The sequence below is a fragment of the Triticum urartu genome, chromosome 1A (genome assembly GCF_056163025.1).
Source record: "Triticum urartu cultivar PI428250 chromosome 1A, HENAU_Tu73, whole genome shotgun sequence".
Classification (NCBI taxonomy): domain Eukaryota; kingdom Viridiplantae; phylum Streptophyta; class Magnoliopsida; order Poales; family Poaceae; genus Triticum; species Triticum urartu.
The window spans coordinates 469246920-469253542 of record NC_141873.1 but is presented as its reverse complement, the minus strand read 5'-3'; the positions used below and the strand labels follow the sequence as shown (position 1 = coordinate 469253542).

General features: G+C 47.2%; 1 long non-coding RNA gene across 1 annotated transcript; it reads left to right on the top strand.

Moving 5' to 3' along the window:
* The first annotated feature begins 335 nt into the window (after window positions 1–335).
* On the top strand, window positions 336–3314 carry LOC147991750 (uncharacterized). Its single transcript, XR_015604456.1, has 2 exons — window positions 336–1154; window positions 1263–3314. It is a non-coding gene; the product is annotated as an uncharacterized LOC147991750 (long non-coding RNA).
* The last annotated feature ends 3309 nt before the right edge of the window (window positions 3315–6623 follow it).

The window sequence follows — 6623 nt, the reverse complement described above, 5'->3', positions numbered from 1 at the left end:
CGTCTCTGACCTCGCCATTAATGCCCAATAGTTCCCCCTCGACGTCATCTTCCCTCTGGACCTCTGGCCCCCTTCGTTTTCTTCTCCGGGGAGCCATTCCAACGCTCGAGCAGTGCGTGCCCGTGAGCTCGTCCTCTTCCTTGCCAGTGTCCGCTTCCTCCTCTTGTCCTCGAGCCTTGCCCGACTCCGTGAGCCTCTGCTGCTCGTCCATTTCCCCCTCATCGCCTTCCCGCCGCTCCCCGTGAGCTTTGGCCGCGCATGCCGACGCTGCGCCCCTCGCTGGTACATGGACACGTCGCCTGCCGCATGCCACAGCCTCCCCTCCTTCCCGAGCCCTCCCAGCGGCTATAAATAGAGCCCCGAGCTCTCTCGCAGTCCACCATCCCTCCCCAAGCATCTCCCCGAGCCCAAAGCCCCTCTCTGGCCCCCTCCCCATAGCCATGGCCGCCGCCCCGGACTTCTTTGATTCCGGCGATGTCGCTCCCCTCTCACCGTTCCACCTCCACCACTGCCCTCCCTAGGGTCCGGTGAGCCTCCCCGTTGCCTTGCCCACCCCATTCCCCCACCAGAGCTCCCTGTTCGCCAGAGGCCGAAGCCCTGCTCCGCCGCCCACCTTGCTGCTCCTTCCCTGGTGCCCCTCGACGGCAGCTGAGAACATCACGGGATGCGCCTCTCGCTCCTGAACCCGTGGGTAGGTCAGCCGTCGTGAGCGGTGGCTGGACGCGCCGGTTATTGCCGTCGAGGCGAGCCCCTCCCTCTGCCCGGCGCGCGTGCGCGAGCGGGAGGTTGAAGACGCCAGGGCCAGGCGGGCCCCTCCTCGCGCGGCCCCACCTATCGGCTACCGAAGGGCCTGGCCCCACCTGTCGGCGACCGAAGGGCCTGGCCCAATGCCACGTCAGTTAAGTGGCGGCGCCTCGGGCCGTTTTCCCGCTTTCGCTACTCCAAAGGCGTATTCAGTGTAGTGCGCTTTCACTTAGCCGAAAGTGTATTTCTCCTCTTCTTCGGGCCAGAATGCGCTTTCCTTTCTGGAAACCGTATTTCTAAGAAAGACGCGATCTGTTTTTCTGCCAGGGCCCGATTTGTAATGATTTTGTTTATAGATAGGTCCCTGGTAGTTAAACAGTCATATCTTTTTACCCGTAGCTCCGAATCAGGTGATTCCAAAGCCCACGTCTTCGTTTTGTCGAGCCCGTTCCATTAATATCATTTCCATAATATTTTCACATAGTGAAAATGACCATTTTGCCCTTGACCGTAAACAGCCTCCTCCGAGAGAGAACTATTTCCGGCAAATCTTTCCGCGATCGTTTCGCACTTCTTCCCGAAGTATTTGTCGACCCCCAAGCAAGCCAACCTCTTATCATGAGCCCCGAAATTGCATGTTAACTTTGATTGCACCTTGTGTGTGTAGTTGTAGTTGTTTCATATTGTTTTCGTCTGTAGTTATTCTGTTATGCCTGTCATGCATGCTTGTGTTTTCATGATATCTTTTGCCATGCTAATTAAATGTTATTATTAATAATGCCATGTCACTACTCTACTTTATTTGAATGTCATCATTATAAAATTCTATGAGGATTGTAATTCACCGTTGATATGCTATTACTTGGTATTGTCACGTCCTTTATGCTATAGTTGTGCACTTGAGAAGTTCGATATTTTGCCATGCATTTGTATGCTGCATGCTCATTATTGCATTCATGTTAAATATGTTCATGATGATGGAGAAGGAAATAAAATGACTTAATAATAACAAACCTCCTTTGTCATCGATGGGATCGAGTCATAGTGCCGCCAAATCGAACTTTTTCAGTGCAGCCACATTTGCCTTCGTGGGAAGGCCTTAATGCGAGCTATTGTCGTGCCTCTCGCCGGTGCCTCCCACTAGGGAGGGTTATGGGCATGCTTACCCTGATCAGGTAGGCAAACATAACCTTGTGTGCTCGTTGTTAGAATTTTTGGTACCGATCCCCGTGAGGGACGTTTTGGCCACGACGGTGGTCGGGGTGTCTTTGGTAGACACGGGGCCACCCAGGACTAGCCCAGTTGGGAGTGGGTCGGAGTGGCCGGGAGAGCGTCATGGCAGTAGTTCGGTTTCGTCGGAATGCCGTTGGTCCACCCGAATGGGATGACGAGGCCATGGGTTCCGTGGTGTGGGTACAGTGTGCTACCTCTGCAGAGTGTATATTAAGTCTATCGATAGCAAAAGTTCGTAGTAGGTCCCACTACCAGGTCTTAGTCGAATTGGAGGATAGACTTAAAATAATTAAGTTGATAAATAAAGATGTGATAACAAGAATATGGTGACTTGGACTATGGGATAGTCGTGAGACATTACGGTGATGTTTTGGATATGATCACGAGACGAGGTCTCGGTGAGTGTTGGAGACCAAGTGTTGGTCATGGTTGTGATCGCTGGAAAGATCATCGTTCGGTTGTGAGGCAACCCGTTGGTAAGAGAGTCCGAGGGACTCGGTGCATAAGTTTGGTTGTATTGCATAAGTAATATGTTGTATTTAAAAACCAAGGCAGAACAGTGATGATTGCATAAAGTTATCATGCTATGTCTACATTGGATATGATTTGTAGTTTATTTCCAGCATAGTTTCATGATGCCATGCCATGCTTTGATTTATATGTGAAATCATGCCATGATCAAGAGGATATGTGATGTTTTGCTAGTACCATGTTATAATCATGTTTTGATATGCCATGTCATTGCCATGTTAGTCGATGCTATAATATTGCTCATGCTCAGTTGACCGCTATCATGCATGTTTAGTAATTTGTTATGCGAAAGGTTGTTGCATGCGCTCGGTTCTCGCTTTGTCTCCTGCTTGTTTGGATGTTATGTATTTGGTGGTCTTGCAAGTACATTCAATGTACTGACCTGGCGTGTCATGCCAGTTTTGTAGGTCGTACCCGAGTTGTTCGCTTGATCCGCCGTGCTAGGCCGTAACCTTGCCGGTCCTGTGAGTTGTGGAGCCCAGCCAGAGTTGTTATGCTGCCAAATCAAGACATCCGCCGCCATTCTATCAGACTTCCGTTGTCATTTATTATCCTTAGGGATATGCCAGATAATTGTATTCATCAATGATGTAATCTTATATACATGTATTTGATGAATATTCTTGTACCTAGAATGTTGTATTATGGACCTATCGTGCGTCAGGTGTTATCCTGGGCTGGCGTACGAAGGCCCCCTGCTCCATGCGGATCAGGGTGCCACAGAACTTGCATGACATCTTTTGTCCTACCCTCCCGTGGCAGCGGGGTCCTATTGGAAACTAAGGGATATTAAGGCCTCCTTTTAATAGAGTACCGGACCAAAGCATTAACACTTAGTGAATACATGGACTCCTCAAACTATGGTCATCACCAGGAGTGGTCCCGATTATTGTCACTTCGGGGTTACTGGATCATAACACATACTAGGTGACTATTGACTTGCAAAATAGGATCGAGAACTCACATATATTCATGAAAACATAATAGGTTCAGATCTGAAATCATGGAACTTGGGCCCTAGTGACAAAAATTAAGCATAGCAAAGTCATAGCAACATCAATCTTAGAACATAATGGATTCTAGGGATCAAACCCTAACAAAACTAACTCGATTACATGGTAAATCTCATCCAAACCATCACCGTCCAGCACGGCGGTGAGCATCATGAAATTTGTGATGGAGGAAGGTTGATGATGACGATGGCGACGGATTCCCCTCTCCGGAGCCCCGAACGGACTCCAGATCAGCCCTCCCGAGAGAGATTAGGGCTTGGCGGCGGCTTTGTATTGTAAAACGCGATGAATCCTTCTCTCTGATTTTTTTCTCCCCGAACGTGAATATATAGAGTTGGAGTTGATGTCGGTGGAGCCTCAGGGGGCCCACGAGGCAGGGGCGTGCCCCGGGGGGCGCCCTGCACCCTCGTGGACAGGGTGTGGGCCCCTGGTGTTGATTCTTTCGCCAATATTTTTTATTTATTCCAAAACGTGTCTCCATTGATTTTCAGGTCATTCCAAGAACTTTTATTTTTGCACAAAAATAACACCATGGCAATTCTGCTGAAAACAGCGTCGGTCCAGGTTAGTTCCATTCAAATCATGCAAGTTAGAGTCCAAAACAAGGTCAAAAGTGTTTGCAAAAGTAGATACGTTGGAGACGCATCAACTCCCCCAAGCTTAAACCTTTGCTTGTCCTCAAGCAATTCAGTTGACAAACTGAAAGCGATAAAGAAAAACTTTTACAAACTCTGTTTGATCTTGTTGTTGCAAATATGTAAAGCCAGCATTCAAGTTTTCAGCAAAGATTATGAACTAACCATATTCACAATAACATTTAGGTCTCATGTTTACTCATATCAATGACATAATCAACTAGCGAGCAATAATAATAAATCTCGGATGACAACACTTTCTCAAAACAATCATAATATGATATAACAAGATGGTATCTCGCTAGCCCTTTCTGACACCACAAAACATAAATGCAGAGCACCCCTGGAGATCAAGGACTGACTAAACATTGTAATTCATGGTAAGAGAGATCCAGTCATACTCAATGTAAATTAATAGCAATGCATGCACATGACAGAGGTGCTCTCCAACTGGTGCTTTTAAATAAGAGGATGATGACTCAACATAAAAGCAAATAGATAGGCCCTTCGCAGAGGGAAGCAGGGATTTGTAGAGGTGCCAGAGCTCAAGTTTTGAAAGAGAGATAAATAATATTTTGAGTGGCATACTTTCATTGTCAATATAACAACCAAGAGATCTCGATATCTTCCATGCTACACACATTATAGGCGGTTCCAAACAGAATGGTAAAGTTTATACTCCCCCCACCACCAACAAACATCAATCCATGGCTTGTCTGAAACAATGGGTGCCTCCAACTATCAACAATCCTGGGGGAGTTTTGTTTGCAATGATTTTAATTTGAGCATGGGACTGGGCATCCCAGTTACCAGCCATTTTCTCGTGAATGATGAGCGGATTCCACTCATCTTGGGAATAACCCACCTAGCATGGAAGATATAGATAGCCCTACCTGATACATGAGCTATTTGAGCATACAAAATAGAATTTCATTTGAAGGTTTAGAGTTTGGCACATACAAATTTACTTGGAACGGCAGGTAGATACCGCTTATAGGAAGGTATGGTGGACTCATATGAAATAACTTTGGGGTTTATGGAAGTGGATGCACAAGTAGTATTCCCGCTTAGTACAAGTGAAGGCTAGAAAGAGACTGGGAAGTGACCAACTAGAGAGAGACAACAGTCATGAACATGCATTAAAATTAATCAACACAGAGTCCAAGCATGAGTAGGATATAATTCACCATGAACATAAATATCGTGGAGCCTATGTTGATTTTGTTTCAACTACATGCGTGAACATGTGCCAAGTCAAGCCACTCGAATTGTTCAAAGGAGGATACCACCCTATCATACCACATCACAACCATTTTAATAGCATGTTGGCACGCAAGGTAAACCATTATAAACAACTAGCTAATTAAGCATGGCATGGGTATCGCTATCAAAACCAGCGGATCTCAGGTAGGGGGTCCCGAACTGTGCGTCTAAGGCGGATGGTAACAGGAGGCAGGGGACACGATGTTTACCCAAGTTCGGGCCCTCTTGATGGAGGTAATACCCTACGTCCTGCTTGATTGATATTGATGATATGAGTATTACAAGAGTTGATCTACCACGAGATCATTGAGGCTAAACCATAAAAGCTAGCCTATGGTATGATTGCTGTTGTCCTACGGACTAAAACCTCCGGTTTATATAGACACTGGACGGGGCTAGGGTTACATAGAGTCGGTGAGGAGATCTACATATCAGTATTGCCAAGCTTGCCTTCCACGCCAAGGAAAGTCCCATCCGGACACGGGACGAAGTCTTCAATCTTGTATCTTCATAGACCAACAGTCCGGCCAAAGGATATAGTCCGGTCGTCCGGAGACCCCCTAATCCAGGACTCCCTCAATAGCCCCTGAACCAGGCTTCAATGACGATGAGTCCAGCGCGCAGATTTGTCTTCGGCATTGCAAGGCGGGTTCCTCCTCCAAATACTCCATAGAAGATTTTGAACACAAGGATAGTGTATGGCTCTGCAAAACAAGTTCCACATACCACTGTAGAGAGAATAATATTTCCACGAATCTAATCTGCTGACACCTTTGGCAACATGACATCACGCCATGGCCCGGTCATTATTCGAACCGTTTTTCTTAACCAGCACTGCACATATTGCGAGGCGGTTTTCTTGACACGTCTTGTCGAAGCAGAGATCGTGTCCCCCTTATTACGAGATTCTCATCAATACGGACGTGGGTAACCCAATCGTGCCCGTTGGTATGACTCCTCGATTTTAGGCAAGTCCCAAACGGCAACGGGGAGGACGCTTGATATTCACCCTCTTTATAAAGAAGCCAAGGCCTGTCCTTTTTTCCTTCTCGTACTCCATCGAATCCTTCCCCCGCCTCGAGTTCCAACACCCAAGGTTCAGGTCAGGCGCTTTGGACCTTCAACCATGTCCGGATCCAACCTTCAAGGTTGGTGGATGCCCTCCTCTGTTATAGAGGAAGACATCAAGAAGCTAAGAGAGGCC